The 16,953-nt window shown below is 43.0% G+C and overlaps 2 non-coding genes across 2 annotated transcripts; one reads left to right on the forward strand and one right to left on the reverse strand.

Moving 5' to 3' along the window:
* Window positions 1-290: 290 nt before the first annotated feature.
* Window positions 291-428, reverse strand: LOC119933851. The gene has a single exon (XR_005452721.1). It is a non-coding gene; the product is annotated as a small nucleolar RNA SNORA7 (small nucleolar RNA).
* Window positions 429-7,821: 7,393 nt separating this feature from the next.
* On the forward strand, window positions 7,822-7,959 carry LOC119933890. Its single transcript, XR_005452758.1, has one exon. It is a non-coding gene; the product is annotated as a small nucleolar RNA SNORA7 (small nucleolar RNA).
* Window positions 7,960-16,953: the final 8,994 nt, after the last annotated feature.

Consider the following 16,953-nt stretch of genomic DNA (forward strand, 5'->3'; position numbering starts at 1 on the left):
CTTTATTCATCCCCCTTCCCAGCCCCACAGCACTTAGGTACATCTTGTTTTATGCTGTCAAGTTGACTCTTTTATGCTGTCAAGTTGACTCTGAGCCATAATGATTCCATGGTCACAGCTCCCCCAGAAGGTCCCGCTCTCCATCTGCAATCGTTCTGGAAGTGTATCGATAGAGTTTTCTTGGCAAAAATATGGAAGTGGTTTACCATTACCTTCTTCCATGCAGTAAACCTGAGTCTCCATCCTCGACTCTCTCCCATGTTGCTGCTGCCCAGCACAGGTGAGTGTTGACTTGTAGCAGGTTTCCTTCCACTCGCTAACCACTGCCCAAGCTAGGAACGGAATGGGTAGGCCTCTGCTTCACTCTCCTTCCTGTAGCCAAGGCTGGTAGAGTGCTGGAAACTCTCCAGGTGTGATCCTGAGAGAAGAACTTATGTACATACCTGTCATTTATTCATTTACATTAATTCCTATCTCTCCTGCTAGATTGTAGGCTCACTGTGGGCAGGGAATGTGTTTGTTTACTGTTATATTGTATTCTAAGTGAGTATATTAGTATACTCCTAGTATACTAATACTACTCCTAGTATATTGCTCTGCACACAGTAAGCACTCAATGAATATGACTGACTGAATGAATGAAAGGAATAGGAATCCAAGAAAGATAAAGAAAGTGGGTTGGGCTAGCTGCGAGAAGAATTGAAAGAGCATGATAATCCTGGAGCCCAGGTGAGGAAAAGAAAAACCATGCTCAGTGAAAGCCATTACTAGGTCAGCTCCATGGTCTACCCAGCCCACTGGCTCTGACAGTGCAGCGCCTCTGACAGTGTGGCACCAGAAAGTTTGGAGCAATGAGTGATGGCTATCCTCCTGCACAGTCACCTTCATAGTTAATGATCCAACATCTCTCCAACATTCCCAACCCTCCCCTCTCCATCCCAAACTTGCTACTCCAGCATGGCTTAGTGGAAAGAACATGAGCTTGGGAGTCAGAAGACGTGGGCTCTAATCCCGCCTGTGCCACTTGTCTGCTGTGTGACCCTGGGCAAATCACTTAACTTCTCTGTGCCTCACTTATTTCATCTGTAAAATGGGGATTAAAAGTGTGAGCCCCACGTGGGACAACCTGATTACCCTGTATCTACCCCAGCGTTTAAAACAGTGCTTGGCACATAGTAGGCATTTTAAAAATACCATAATTATTATGGATTGCCCGTCCATAGATCATTCCACACCTCTCTGGAACTTTCTGATCTCTCCATCTGCTCATTCATTCGATTCATTCAATCATATTTATGGAGCACTTACTGCAGGCAGAGCACTGTGCTAAGTGCCTGGGAGAGTACAATACAACAATAAACAGCCACCGTCCCTGCGCACAATGAGCTTACAGTGTAGATGTCATTCAAGTCATATTTATTAAGCACTTATTGTGTGCAGAGCACAGTAGTAAACACTTGGGACAGTACACTATAACAATAAACAGACACATTCCCTGCCCACAATGAGCTTACAGTCTAGAAATCATTCAGTCATTTATTAAGTGCATACTGCATGCAGAGCTCTGTACTAAGAATTTGAGAGAGTGCAATATAGCAATAAACAGACACATTCCCTGCCTACAATGGGCTTATAGTCTAGAGACAAGCTTACAGTCTAGAGATCTTCCAGAGTGAATTGGTGCCATGGATTTGCTCCTTATGCATGGAAGAAGTAAGTATTTGGTTGAATAAGGTGGTGGTGGTGTGTGTGTGGGGGGGTGTCATCCAATGGTGATTTCACCCCAAATCCCTTCCCAAAAGCAGTTATCAGAACCTAAAGGACTGTCCTCTGAAGGGTTACAGTTACCTAGGGGATGTGGAAAGTGCTGTTACTCTAAAATTACAGCTGTTGCCTCTTCTCTCCAACAGTTTCCTCCTTGGTTACTGGAGCTAACAACCCTCACATCCATTTTAAGACTACATCCAGAGCATAAATGAAAATCAGAGCAAAATGCTGTTGTCCCCATGGAAACCTGCAGCATGGATTCCCAACCTTGGGCCAATTTCACCTGGGTAGGCACAGCCTCAATTTTTGTATGCACTTTTGACAGGACTTCATTCTTTATTTAAAATCTCCATCTATTTAGCTGTCAGCAAATTCTTTGAAATATATTTCCCCTTTCTATCTGTCTTTAATAGTTAAACACAGATTCATCAAAATACTCAATCAAGAATGAAGTATGGAAGATTGCTTTAATGCAACAGCTGAGACAGCGGCTATTCCTAGTAGTTTGATATTACGATCCAGTGGAGTTATATTAGACCATCATACCGAGGAAAGAGTGAAATTGGGTATTATTTTCCATTCAGTAATCCTGTAGGATAACTGCACTTTTTTACTTTTTGTTCATTTCAACTCCATTAGTTTTCTCACTCAAGAGTTGTCTCTTTCAAAGAGCACAGGTTTAGGCATACTCACAGCCAAACGGACTTCATTTTACTGGACTATTAATGGGTTTTCCATCTGCCCTATTCCTGTCCCTCCAGTTGCTTTCTGCTTAGGGAAAAGCACTTCTCCCTAACAGCTTTGGCATCAAATACTGAGCAGCCCAGGGCAATCCTAACCTTCCCAAGTCAGTGAGTGATTTCAGCACCAGGGCGCTGTCCCTCCAGAAGCACAGTCCTTGTCTTTGCTGCAGTAAAAAAATAAATAAAATAAAATGCAATTGTTAAATCTTTGAAATCAGGGTGTGTGTGGAATGACGCTGTCCTTTATACAGATGAAAACGGTGTATGAAGTTTGGACTGGCATCTGGACAAAGTATGTTGAGGTAGCAAGACATGACCCAGAAAAATAGCATTGTAGAAAGAACAAGGCTGTAATCGGTATTTCTGGATGGGTGAAATGCTGGAATGTGATCTCTGCTTAGGATTATGAGATCTGTGTTATCTCAGGAGAGATACACACCTCTCTGTATTTACCAATGTCATTCTGTTTTTGAAGATTCTAAATAACTGAACTGGTGTGAAGAAATTATCCAGAAAATGCTAATGCTACAAATCCCCTCTTGTCTCCTGTGATTACAACAGTTTCCATAAAACTTTCCTTTAAACAACAAGTTTCTGGACAATTGAAGTCAAAACATAGTCTCTGAGTAATCTATTAGTATAGACCTAGCATAAATTTAAAATTTTCATGGGGAATAGGAAGTCCATGAGAACTTGCCTTATTAATCCCTGGTGCACATCTCTCCTTTCTTTCATATAAATTCAAAATAGTATGATATAGGTTCCTTCTTTAATATCCTGGAGTCCTTTATTTATGACTCTTTTTCTCATACTATAGAGTTTAGAATTTAGGTTTAGAGTTTAGGTGGATATTCAGCAATTATTCACTTAAATGTTCATCAGCGACCAGATTCTGCTTCCTACAATTAATATTAAAAATGGATGTGGTAATTGTTAATCATTCAGTGGTATTTATTGAGAACTCATTTTGTACAGAGTACCACACTAAACATTTGGGAGAGTTGTGCACAGCACTGTGCTCAGTGCTGGGGTAGATATATGATAACAAGGTTGGATACAGTTTAAGTCAGAGGGAGGAGAGTTGAATCCCCACTTTACAGATGAGGCAACTGAGGCCCTGAAAAGTTAAGAGACTTGCCCAAGGTCATACAGCAAGCAAATGGTGGAGCCTGGATTAGGACTTCGGTCCTCCAACTCCCAGACCTGTGTTCTTTCCTTTAAGCCCCACTGCTTTCTTCTACATATAGATAATCTATTTCAATTTCCCTTAAAGTACCCATCCCTGTGATAATCACCCACTCTTTCATTCATTCATTCGTTCAGTTGTATTTATTGAGTGCTTACTGTGTACAGAGAACTGTAGTAAGTGCTTGGGGAGTACAAGTTGGCAACATATAGAGATAGTCCTTCCCCAACAACAGGCTCACAGTCTAGAAAGGGGACACAGACAACAAGACAAAACATGTAGACAGGTGTCAAAGTCGTCAGAACAAATAGAATTAAAGCTATTTGCACATCATTAGCAAAATAAATAGAACAGTAAATATGTACAAGTAAAATAAATAGAATAATAAATCCGTACAAATATATATACAAGTGTTGTGGGGAGGGGAAGGAGGTAGGGCGGGGGGAAGGGGAAGAGGAGAGGGAAAAGGGGGCTCAGTCTGGGAAGGCCTCTTGTAGGAGCTGAGCTCTCAGTAGGGCTTTGAAGGGAGGAAGAGAGCTAGCTTGGCGGATGTGTAGAGGGAGGGCATTCCAGGCCAGGGGGAGGACGTGGGCCGGGGTCGAGGGTGGGACAGGCAAGAACGAGGCCCACTGAGGAGGTTAGCGGCAGAGGAGCAGAGGGTGCAGGCTGGGCTGTAGAAGGAAAGAAGGGAGGTGAGGTAGGAGGGAGCAAGGTGATGGAGAGCCTTGAAGCCAAGAGTGAGGAGTTTTTGGTTGATTCGTAGGTTGACAAGCAGCCACTGGAGATTTTTGAGGAGGGGAGTAACACGCCCAGAGCATTTCTGCACAGAGATGATCCGGGCAGCAGAGTGAAGTATAGACTGAAGTGGGGAGAGACAGGAGGATGGGAGATCAGAGAGGAGGCTGATGCATTAATCCAGTCGGGATAGGACGAGAGATTGAACCAGCAAGGTAGCGGCTTGGATAGAGAGGAAAGGGTGGATCTTGGCGATGTTGCAGAGGTGAGACCTGCAGGTTTTGGTGATGGATTGGATGCATGGGGTGAATGAGAGAGTGGAGTCGAGGATGACACCAAGGTTGCGGGCTTGTGAGACGGGAAGGATGGTAGTGCCGTCTACAGTGACAGGAAAGTCAGGGAGAGGGCAGGGTTTGGGAGGGAAGGTAAAGGAGTTCAGTCTTGAACATATTGAGTTTTAGATGGTGGGCAGACATCCAGATGGAGATGTCTTGAAGGCAGGAGGAGACACGAGCCTGAAGGGAGGGAAAGAGAGCAGGAACAGAGTTGTAGATTTGGGTGTCATCAGCGTAGAGATGATAGTTATAGCTGTGGGAGCGAATGTAGATAGAGAGCAGAAGGAGACCAAGAACTGACCCTTGAAGAACCTCTACAGTAAAGGGATGGGAGGAGGAGGAGGAGCCCGCAAAGGAGACAGAGAATGAATGGCCGGGGAGATAAGAGGAGAACCAGGAGAGGACAGAGTCAGTGAAGCCGAGGTTGGCTAGTGTGTTGAGGAGAAGGGGGCCGTCCACAGTGTCGAAGGCAGCTGCGAGGTCGTGGAGGATTAGGATAGAGTAGGAGCCATTGGATTTGCCAAGAAGGAGGTCATTGGTGACCTTTGAGAGAACCTCTTATCACCCCACCCTATTTGACTTCCTTTCTGCTTCACCTATATACTTGGGTCTGTACCCATTAAACACTTTGATACTCAGTCCCTGCACACTGTACTTATGCAGAAGTCTTCAAATGCTGCCTTTTATCTTAGCAGTAATTATTTTAATATCTGTTCATAGAGAAGCAGCATGGCCTAATGGAAAGATCATGAGACTTGGGAGTCAGAGGATCTGGGTTCTTTGCCAACTCTGGCTCTGCCACGTTTCTGTTGTGTTACCTGGGGCAAAGTCACTTAACTTGTCTGTGCCTCCATTACCTCATCTGCAAAATGAAGATTAAGTCCTACTCTTTCCTAATTGGACTATGAGCTCCATGTGGGACATGGACTGTGTCCAATCTGATATCCTCATAAAATAATAATAATAACGGTGGTATATGTTACATGCTTACTTTGTGCCACCCCTGGTTCTAAGCACTGGAGTAGATACAAGGTCACCAGGTTGTCCTACATGGGGCTCACAGTCTTAATCCCCATTTTACAAATGAGGTAACGGAAGCACAGAGAAGTGAAGTGACTTGTCCAAGGTCACACAGCAGACAATTGCAGAGTCAGGATTAGAACCCACATCCTCTGATGCCCAAGTCCCTGCTCTTTCCGCTAAGCCACACTGCTTCCCTACCCCACCATTCTAACTACCCCACCATCACAAGGACTTGGGTTCTAATCCCGGCTCCATCACATGCCCACTGTGTGATCTTGGGCAAGTCGTTTAACTTCTCTGGGCCTCAGTTACCTCATTTGTAAAAATGGTGAGTAAGGGTGTTAGCCCATGTGGGACAGGGACTTTGCCCAACCATTAACTTATATCTACCTCAGGGCTTAGATCAGTACTTGGCACATATTAAGCACTTAACAAGTGCCACAATTTTTATAATTATTATTTTTTATTATTACAGCAGTGAGGTGGTGGTGGGGGTCTATCCCACCATTTAGAACAGTGCTTGGCAATAGTGAAACACTTAACAAGAACCACAGTTATTAATTATTATTGTCTGCCTCCCCATTAGATTGTAAAACTCCTTGAGGACAGAGATCATGCCCACCAACTCTATGCTTTGTATTCTCCCAAAAGCCTAGTACAGTACTCTAGAATGTAAGCTCACTGTGGGCAGAGAATGTGTCTGTTACATTGTTATACTGTATTCTCCCAAGAATACACACAGTAAGTACTCAATACTCTGCACTCTGCACACACTAAGAGCTCAATAAATAAGATTGACTGACTGTTCTGAGCACAGTTAAAACTGTGCGCTGGTTGATTGATGGGCTCTTTGGAGTTATGACCTCATACGTTTAGCATTTTAGCAGTGGCTAAATTTCTTATGATACTTCAGGGAGTCTAGCACTCTAGTTGAAAGCAGTTGAACCAGATCCTCTACTTTCATGCCAATAAATACAGTCATTGTTTTAATACAAGATTTCTCAGTTTGAATTGAAAATGAGTGGACCATCATCAATCCCTTCCATTTTTTTTTTCACTATTTGTTAAGCAATTACTTATGAGCCAGGCACCGTACCAAGCTCTGTGGTAGATACAAGCTACTCAGGCTGGACACAGTCCATGCCACACATGGGGCTCACAGTCTTAATCCCTAAGAGGCAACTGAGGCATAGAGAAGTTAAGTGACTTCCCCAAAGTCACACAGCAGACAAGTGCTGGAGTTGGGTTTAGAACCCAGGTCATTCTGGCTCCCAAGCCAGTGATCTATCCACTAGGCCATGCTGCTTCTGACATAGTTTTCTAAGCTTTAAGCTACACAGAGTAGCCCAAAGCTAGTCCATGCAGAATGGAAGCTGTCAATGCCAAATTGCCCTCTGGAACAAAATTAATGGGTGGGAAGTATTGGGGTTTTATGCATGATTAACTGTTTTAACAGCACTACTAAAACTAGACAGATTTTGTAAGTAGAAATATCTCAAGTGCACTCAAGATAAATATTTCTTACAATAGTTGTCTCTCCTGCAATACAGAGCGGCAGCCGCTTAAAGAATTCAAGCGTCTCTGAAGACTCCTGCAGATGGCACATTCTGCATCCAGGAATAAAATCTCTATTAGAGAATGAACAATTAGACCCTCCGAGTGGCTCCTGGTAGGACTGGTAGAATGCAGCTAAAATAGGCTAGTCAGACAAGCCACAGGAAGCAGCTTGGCCTTATGGAAAAAGCAAGTGCCAGGGAGTCAGAGGACCTGGGTTCTAATCCTACCTCTGCCACCAACCTGCTTTGTGACTTTGTGCAAATCTTTTCACTTCTCTTTGCCTCAGTTTCCTCAACTGCAAAAAGGGGAATTTAAATACCTGTTCTCCCTCCTACTTGGATTATGAGCCCCATTTGGGACAGGGGCTGTATCCCGCCTGATTAATTTGTATCTACTTCAGCACTCATTCATTCATTCAGTCATATTTTTTGAGTGCTTACTGTGTGCAGAGCACTGTACTAAGCACTTGGGAAGTACTCTCTTGGGGTCGCACCTGGAGAGTTTCCAGTACTCTACCAGTCTCAAATATGGGAGGGAAAGTCAAGCAGAGTCATATCCAGTCCACTCCTAGCTTGGCCACTGGCTAATGAGTGGAAGGCAATCTGCTAAAAGTCACAACTCCCTTTCACTGGGCAGCAGCGGCATGGGAGGGAGTCGAGGGAGGAGATTCAAGTTTACAGCATGGAAGGAGGCAATGGTAAACCACTTCCATAGTTTTCCCGGGGAAATTTTATGGATACACTACCAGAACAATTGCAGATGGGGGTGGAGCATTCTAGGAAAGATGTATCCATGGTGTTGCTATGGGTCGGATACGACTCAACAGCATATGGCAAGATAAGACAGCACTTAGAACAGTTCTTGACACATTGTAAGTACTTAAAAAATACCATTATTTTTGTGGGATTTTTAAGTGCTTACTTTTAAGGAGATAAAAAGGCCAAGAGAATATCATTTTTCAGGGAGCAGATAAAGGACAAGAAACAGATGGTGACCTCTATACTGACCTCTATCTACTTCCTTCTGAAAGAGGGAATCACCACTAGAGATTCTCAATCCAACCTATCCCAGATGGATGTGGAAAGAAATGACTTGCCTCAGAAATAACCCATATGGCACTGACATTTGACTGATTAGGGAAAGTTCCATTAAACTACTCCTTACCCTGGGGAATTTCCATGAAGTCATGGAAAGAGGAGAGAGTCAGAGATCAGTAAATCCCAGACCAGACCTTTGTTTGCCTTCCAGGTTTCTGCCAACGAGAGAAGGAATCATAGGTAGAATCTCTGAACTGAAAGGGATATTCATTCATTCATTCAATCACATTTATTGAGCACTTACTGTGTGCAGAACACTGAAGGAAGTATCTGGCACACCCTCTCGAATGCACCTCAAACCATCCCAGGGAGATTAAAACCTATTTTGTGTTTAAAGACTCCCAAACTAGGAAAATATGAACTTAAATTCAGAGAGAAAGATGAACTTAAGTTCGGAGAGAAAGATGAACTTAATTTCAGAGAGAAATGCCACAGGGGAACCAAACCTAAAGTCACCCGCCTGCATTTTCCCATTCTCTTCGGTTCAGCAGTGTTGACTCCGAACATGGTCCCATTATTGCTTATGTGACAACAACTTTGAAGAGGCTCGCTGGGATTATAAACATGGCTGCTCAAAATGTTGTCTGAATAGACACAATGGGGAAAAATTTGCTCTTCCCGGAGAAGCCAAAAGAAAGACAAGAACAAAAGAAGTCTGGGCTTAGAGCAGCATGTGGCACAAAGTAAGTGCTTGTCAAATACCATAATAAATGAATAAGTCATTTTAACAGTCCAGTTTCAGTTAGGGAATCCCAAATGGGCACTGACGGATTAAAATGAGGTGAAGTCTAATCTTCTTTTCTTCTTCTTTTCCCCCTTTAAATCATCCGGGTCAGATAATGTTGGGAAATGGCTGAAATATAGCAACCTACATCTCACATGTCACCTTAGATGGTAAACTCCTTCAAGGCAGTGGCCATGACTTTTACCTTTTTATATGTTCCGAACAGTCTAGTACAGTCCTCTTCACATAGCACTTACCTAGATCAGTGCCCTGCACATCATAAGTGCTCAGTATAAGGGCTCTGCACACACAGTAGGTGATCAGTAAAGATTGTGATCCCCTTGAGGGCAGGGACCATAGCTTTTGCTTTGATTGCATTCTTTTGAGTGCTTTTGATGTCAACAAACACTATTGAATAAATGAAAGGCAGATTTCTTCTAGTACAATAGTCTGCACATAGAATATTGGCAGGTATCTTTACGCTGTAAGCTCCTCTCTAGAGTGTAAGCTCCTTGTGGTCATATCTGTTGTATTATACTCTCCCAAGGCTTTAGTACAGTCCTCTGCACAAGTAAAAACTCAAGAAGTGCCATTAATTGATTGATTGATGGGATCCATGGAGTTATGACCTCATCCGTCCAATAATTTTAGCAGTAGCTGCCTCTACTGTGGGGGCTGAACTTCTTGTAATACTTGAAAGACCCCAGAAAGTCTAAGATTGTGACTGAAAATGTCTGAACCAAATCCTCCACCTTGGTGCCGGGTAAATAGAGTCCTTAGTTTTCATTCATTCAGTCATATTTATTGAGAACTCACTGTGTGCGGAGCAAGGTACAAAGTGCTTGGAAGGTACAATTTGGCAACAGATAGAGACAATCCCTACCCTTTAGTAAAATATTGTTCATTTTGAGCACAGTAAGTGTTCAATATGTGCAAAGTGATTGATAGCAGGCCCACTGTACAGTGCTCTGCACAGAGTAGGCATTTAGTACAGTGTTCTTCAAGCACTAGGTGCTTAATAAAGGCTGTGAATAATAGTAGTAGTAGTAATAGTATTTATTAGGCACAGCTGTGGCCTTTACAACACTCTACATTCTGTGGAGACATTATTCATCTCAGTTTCACATTATCATGTCCTTGAAGAACACCAAGAAGTTTGATTTTGAGGGTAGATGCAAGAGTCCTCTAATCCAATCAAACAGGAGGGAATATTGTTTGTGGAAATTTTCTATCATTTTTAGTTCAATATTATAGCTTGTATGTAACTGTTTTTTTATTTTCCTATGCAGAGTATACGTGTTCTAGGGGCTGGGAGGGGATGGGGCCGGGGGAGGGAGAATGCCGAAATGACCTCTGAGCTACTGACTCTCAATCCCACACTGGGTGGGTATAAAGGCTGTTTTTTGTGTTGATTTTTTTTTACTGTAATTACCTGTTTGCCACTGACATCATTACTTGCTCTTTTCTAATCTGCCTCTTGGCTTCCATGGGCCCTGACCTTTTTCCTGCTGTTGACTCCCAAGTGCTTCCTATCGTATCACAATGTCTGAAATGGGCTTCACTGCCTTCAAAAGTCTGTTGTTCTACCCCCTGGCTTGCAGTTGTTTCAGTGCTGTTCACCACTCAGCATATGTTTGGGTGCCCTGCAATTGTCCATTTTCTTCAGCTTTCCTGTCTGGCAGAGTTGTATAGGATACTGATTCTGCACCTCAACACTGCCATCTCTCCTGAGTTGCCTATATTCAAGCTGTGAAAACTTCAGTCATTCATTCGTGGTTTTTGTTGAGAACTTACTGTGTCCCACACATTGTATTAGGTGCCTGGGAGAGAACAGTTCAGTTGAGTTGATAATCATGATCCTTGCTCACAAGGAGCTCACAGTCAGTTACTGATGGGAAATTGAAAGAGTATACAGAAAAATGCTGTATAGGTGTTGTGGAGTTGGGGTTGGGGTAAATATTAGTAATTTAGGGGTACAGATCCAAATGCATTGGCATCCTAGAAGTGTGCTTGTGTGTGTGTGTGTGTGTGTGTGTGTGTGTGTGAAGTGGAAGGTAGTGTTGAAATAGTAGGGATAGTGTCTTCTAAGCTTTATCTTCTTGAAACCATTAAATCTCACTTAATGTGGGATATCAGACCTAAGAAACAGCACCATTACCATTAACATCTGTGAGAAGAAAGAGGCACCTGGGAGAGAGGAAAAGATCGCCAATTATGTACTCATAAAATCATTATTATTTAGCAACACTATTGCCAATAACCTTCAGATACTTCCAATTTTTAACATACTTTTGTTTCTTTTTCATATTTAAATATATCATCATTTTAAGTAGGTCTGGTTACTTTAATTATATCTGGTGTAATGTCCTTGCACTCTCATTATTCCTCCCTATGTACATAAGTGAAAAAAACACCTCGAATCAAATTGAAGGCTAATGTTCCTTAATACATTCCTTTTGGACAGCTCCGCAGTCTAGAAAATTCTCTCTAATGAAGGCAATGCAGAGGTAGAATAGAGGGACCAAAATAGAGAAGGGCACTTTCCCCCTCTGAATCCAGAGGCATTTTCTGAGCTATATGAAATGGAAAAAACACTTGTATGACGAAGAAGCAGTTGTCTACCCCACAGAGGGAACAGAACCCAGGTTTGCCAGTGAGGTTAATGACAATGATGGGGAGAGTGATTATCACGACTATCAAATGTTACTTGATGAACAGGACACTGGGGATTATGCCCATAGGACAGTTCTGGCCCACATCAGTGGAGCTCTTGTCAAGAGAAATAGTATTTTTCTCTGGAGTGGCTGACATCAGAAAGGTCACAGGTAGTCCTTAACCTTGTTTTCACTCTAGACTTTCTGCTCCTGAGATATTGCCAGCCACTGCCACTTGGGATTAGAAATGGGTTTCTGTCTGAGCAGGAGGAATGATAATTGTGGTATTTGCTAAGCACTTAACTGTGTGCCAGTCACTATACTAAGTGCTGGGGTGGAGACAAGCAAATCATGTTAGACACAGTCCCTGTCCCACATGGGGCTCACAGTCTCAATCCCCATTTCATAGGTGAGAGAAATGAAGCCCAGAGAAGTGAAGCGACTTGCCCAAAGTCACACAGCAGACATGTGGCAGAGCCCAGACTGGAACCCAGGTCCCTCTGAGTCCCAGGCCAGTGTGCTATCCATTGCAATATGCTACTTCTCAAGGAAGTGGAGCTTCTCTGCAATGGGCAGGGCTACAAGAAGAAGAAGAGAAGGAAGGAAGGAGAGGAGAAGAGAGGGGGAGAGAGGGAAGAAGAAGAGAAGAGAGCAGAAGGGAAGAAAAGGGAGAAGAGAAAAGAGGAGAAGAGAGGAGGAAGGGGAAGGAAAGAAAAACAAAGAAAAGGGAAAGGAGAGGAGAGGGGTGAGGAAGGGAGGAAAGGAGAGAGGATAGGAAAGAGAAGGGGGGAAGGGAAGAAAGGGAACAGGAAAAGAGGACAAGAGGAGAGAGGAGGGGAGGAAAGAAGAAGAGATAAAAGGGAGGTCAGACGACAGAAGGAAGGATGGAAGGTGGAGAGAAGATGGGGAAATTAAGGAAGAACATGCTGGAATGATGCAGCAACTTGGTTGGCACATCACCCAGACTTCTGTCCTTGGAAGATTGATGTCTGCCATCATCAGCAAATATTTACTGAGCAGCCAGAGTGTCCACGGCTTTGGTCTAAGTCCTTGTTAGGGGAGTTGGGGTGTAGACAGGAGTAATCAGTGGAATTCCTCTTCCAATGGACCTTATATCCTTCACTGGGCTGGAAGCCTGCATTTCTCTAAGTGCCCATAAACAAAACACACCCATCTTTTTCCAAAATGGAACCCCACAAGGACCATAGGAAGCAAATACTAAACAGGCTCTCCTCTGCATCTCTCCTGACTCTTTCAGGCTCCTCCTCATAGACCATCAAAGTTCTCCAGCTACTGCATTTTCTCTTTTCTCCTTTCAGGGGTGAGCCAGAAACTACAAAAACAGGCATTCCTCTGCACCCTCTCCTAGAGCAACTACCTCCTTGTCTTGTCCTGTCTTATGTTGTCGAGTTGTCTCCAAACCATAGCGACACCATGGACACCTCTCTCCCAGAATGCCCCACCTCCATCTGCAATCATTCTGGTAACTACCTCCTTACCTCCCTAATAATAAAAATAAAGAGAATTATAATTATTAATAATAATGCCTTGAATGGGTCTAGCACATTTAAATTTCTATAACATTGCCACATCTCATTTTATCCTTGCAGTAACCCTCGTGAAATCAAGTCAGATATTATGATGCCATGACAAAAAGTTGACTTTTCTTCAGGGACCTGTGAGAAAGACTAATTTATGTAGGTGAACCCATTCCCAGTCTCATTAACAAAGTGATTTTTGAGCTAAGATGAAAGGAAAATCTAGGGTAACAAAAACAGGTCACCCTTGTGCAAAATGGAGTTCAATAGAATGTATTTGTTAAGCACTTAATATGTACCAAGCACCTTAGTAAGTGCTAGGATGCCTACACCAGATCAGACACAGCAGTTCCCATCCCAGAGAAGCAGAGTGGCTTAGTGGAAAAGAGCACGGGCTTGGGAGTCAGAGGTTGTGGGTTCTAATCCCAACTCCGCCACTTGTCAGCTGTGTGACTTTGGACGAGTCACTTCACTTCTCGGTGCTTCAATTCCCTCATCTGTAAAATGGGGATGAAGACTGTGAGCCCCAAGAGGGACAACCTGATCACCTTGTGTCTACCCCAGTGCTTAGAACAGTGCTTGGCATATAGTAAGTGCTTAATAAATACCATTATTATTGTTATTATTATTATCCTACATGGTCTAAAATAAGATGGGAAACAGGTATTTCATCTCCAATTTCCAGAGGAGAAAACTGAGGCATGGAGAAGCTAAACGACTTGCCTGAGTTCACACAGCAGGCAAGGGGCAGAACCGGGATTAGAACCAAAGTCCTCTGATTCCCAGGCCCCAGCTCCTTCCACTGAACCGTGGCATTTCAAAATTTTGACAGCAGACCTTGCATTTGAAAAGGAGTCATGACATTTGAAAGGCGAGGAGCTGTGCCTGGGTCCTTTGGGAGGAGTTACCAAATGGGAAGGGGCAGAAGGAGAGCCTCCTGAACTAAATTGCACACCACCCCACTTTCCCTCCCCCAAACCTAGAACTGAGTCCTGATTGATGCCAGACTCTGACAATTTCCCCAAAGGCCTGCTCTTTTTCTTGCTCCATTTTTCAGGCTCTTTGTCTCTTTGTGCATCACTAGGCAGTGTACTGCCTCGCTAAAGGGAATTAGTTAATAGTATTAAACTCCAACTAACCAGTGGAGCTATTAGGTGGCACAAGGCTTTATTTGGTGCAGCTTGGTACTTAATCTCATTCTTTTTCAGACTTGTCATACCACATGCATAATGGCATGATCATGGGTTGTGAAAAGAATAGATCTTTTTCCCACTCTATTTGTACAGGAGCACAAATAGATTCGCACTTCATGAAGCCAGTAATGTCAGATGAAGAATAAATTCCAGTCTCTAAAAAGTGTGTAGTCCAAAGAATCAAGGTCATTTTGTTCAGCCTTGTACCATTTCTATAATACTGTTGATATTTTGTGTGACATTTAGAAAATAACCATATCCAAAGATTTTTTTAGCACAAATTGATCCACTTGCACTCTCAACTGAGAAGCCACTGGCAAAATAATTTTAAACATGGCCAAACTACGCTCAACTGTACCTTGATCTCCTTTATCTTGCCGCCTCCCCAACACGTCCTCCATCATATGCAACTCCCTCGTTCATTATATCCAACAGACCACCCTTCTCCCCTCCTTCCAAACCCTGCTAAAATCACATCTCCTCCAAGAGGCCTTCCCTAACTAAGCCCTCATATCTCCTGTTCTCTCTACCTTCTGAGTCACTTATATACTTCTACCTGTACTCTTTAAGCACTTGTATTCACATATTCACGCCACCCACCCTCAGCCTTACAACACTTACATCCATATATATAATGAATTTTAACATCTGTCTCCCCCTCTAGATTGTAAGCTCCTGGTGGGCAGGGAATGTGTCTACCGATTCTTTTGTATTGTACTCTCCCAAGTGCTTAGTACAGTACTCTGCACTCAGTAAGTGCTCAATAAATGCAACTGATTGACTGATTGATTGAATAAGGCAAAAGACAAGTTAACTTGGTGTGCCCCTTTGGTAAGCTCTTCCTCTAGACTGTAAGCTCACTGTGGGCAGGGAATGTGTCTGTTTAGTGTTATATTGTACTCTCCCATGCACTTAGTGTGGTGCTTTGCACACAGTAAGCGATCCATAAAAATGATCAAATGAATGGACGATTTATGAGGTGGGATAGAAGGGAGCTGAGAGCCTCACACCCCTCATTATCTATGGTTAAATTTTTGATTCACGGTTAATCTTTAAACTGCCATGGTTCCTTTTTAAAATCCATTTGAAATTTCAAATTGAGGCTCTTCATTTGAACTGCAACTGTTTTAAGGTGTTTAAGAAGAGACTCAAAGGACAGAATATAGATTAATTAATTAGAAAGTCATTCCAAGCCTGAGGAGTGACATTTTAAGGACACAAGCTTGACCTAGCCGGACTTTATAGGCATTTAGGACCCTGTTGGAGTCAAAAATGTATTCAGTAGGGGACTGGAAAGTAGAAAACCTACTTCTTTAACCCTTTCCTTTCTGCAAACAAAATTTCCAGAATTCTGTTACCTTACATTTCCCAGAATCCTCTGAGAAACTGGAACCTTCTAGGAAGTAATGGTTCTCACCAAGAGGAGCTTGGAATAATAATAATAATAATGATAACATTTATTAAGTGCTTACTATGCGCAAAGCACTGTTCTAAGCGCTGGAGAGGTTACAAGGTGATCAGGTTGTCCCACGGGGGGCTCACAGTCTTAATCCTCATTTTACAGATGAAGTAACAGAGGCACAGAGAAGTGAAGTGACTTGCCCAAAGTCACACAGCTGGCAATTGGTGGAGGCAGGATTTGAACACATGACCTCTGACTCCAAAGCCCGTGCTCTTTCCACTGAGCCGTGCTGCTTCTCTAGAAGTTTAGCTGATCAGTAGGTCAAGCAGAGTTTTGATTTCAAGAGAGAAGAAGTTCTCACTCCACACTTCTTCCACTGTACTGCTGTGGGTCCTTCATACCGTACAGATTCCACAGCTGAGGACTTCCAAAGGTGATTTGAGAATATCTAGAGCTACCATGAGTTTTTGCATGATTCCATACCATGATTGGGCAGATTTCATAAAACACCTTCTAGTCTTTAGCGATGATTCCCTTTGATGTGGAACCGTGATGTGAGAGATTTGAAATATCTGTATCACACAAAATGAAGCCAAAGACTGAAATTTGGACTAAAATTTGCATGAAGAGTCTAAAGATAATCTGACTATTGGTGGCATCCTAGTGATTAGATATGAGATATGTACGAAAGTGCTCTGTGAATGGGCATGGGATGAATATCAACTGCCTAAGGGGTACAGATGCATAAGTAACACAGAAGGGAAGGCAAACTGGGGGAAGGGGTTTAGTCAAAGAAGCCTCTTGGAGGAGATAATAATAATAATAATGACTGTGGTATTTGTTAAGCACTTTGTGTGCACTTACTTTGTGCCAGACACTATACTAAGCAGTGGGGTAGATACAAGCAAATAGGGTTAGATGCAGCCCCTGTCCCACATGGGGGTCACAATCTCAATCCTTATTTTACAGATGAGGTAATTGAGGCCCAGGGAAGTGAAG

Source organism: Tachyglossus aculeatus, chromosome 10 (assembly GCF_015852505.1).
Source record: "Tachyglossus aculeatus isolate mTacAcu1 chromosome 10, mTacAcu1.pri, whole genome shotgun sequence".
Taxonomy (NCBI): domain Eukaryota; kingdom Metazoa; phylum Chordata; class Mammalia; order Monotremata; family Tachyglossidae; genus Tachyglossus; species Tachyglossus aculeatus.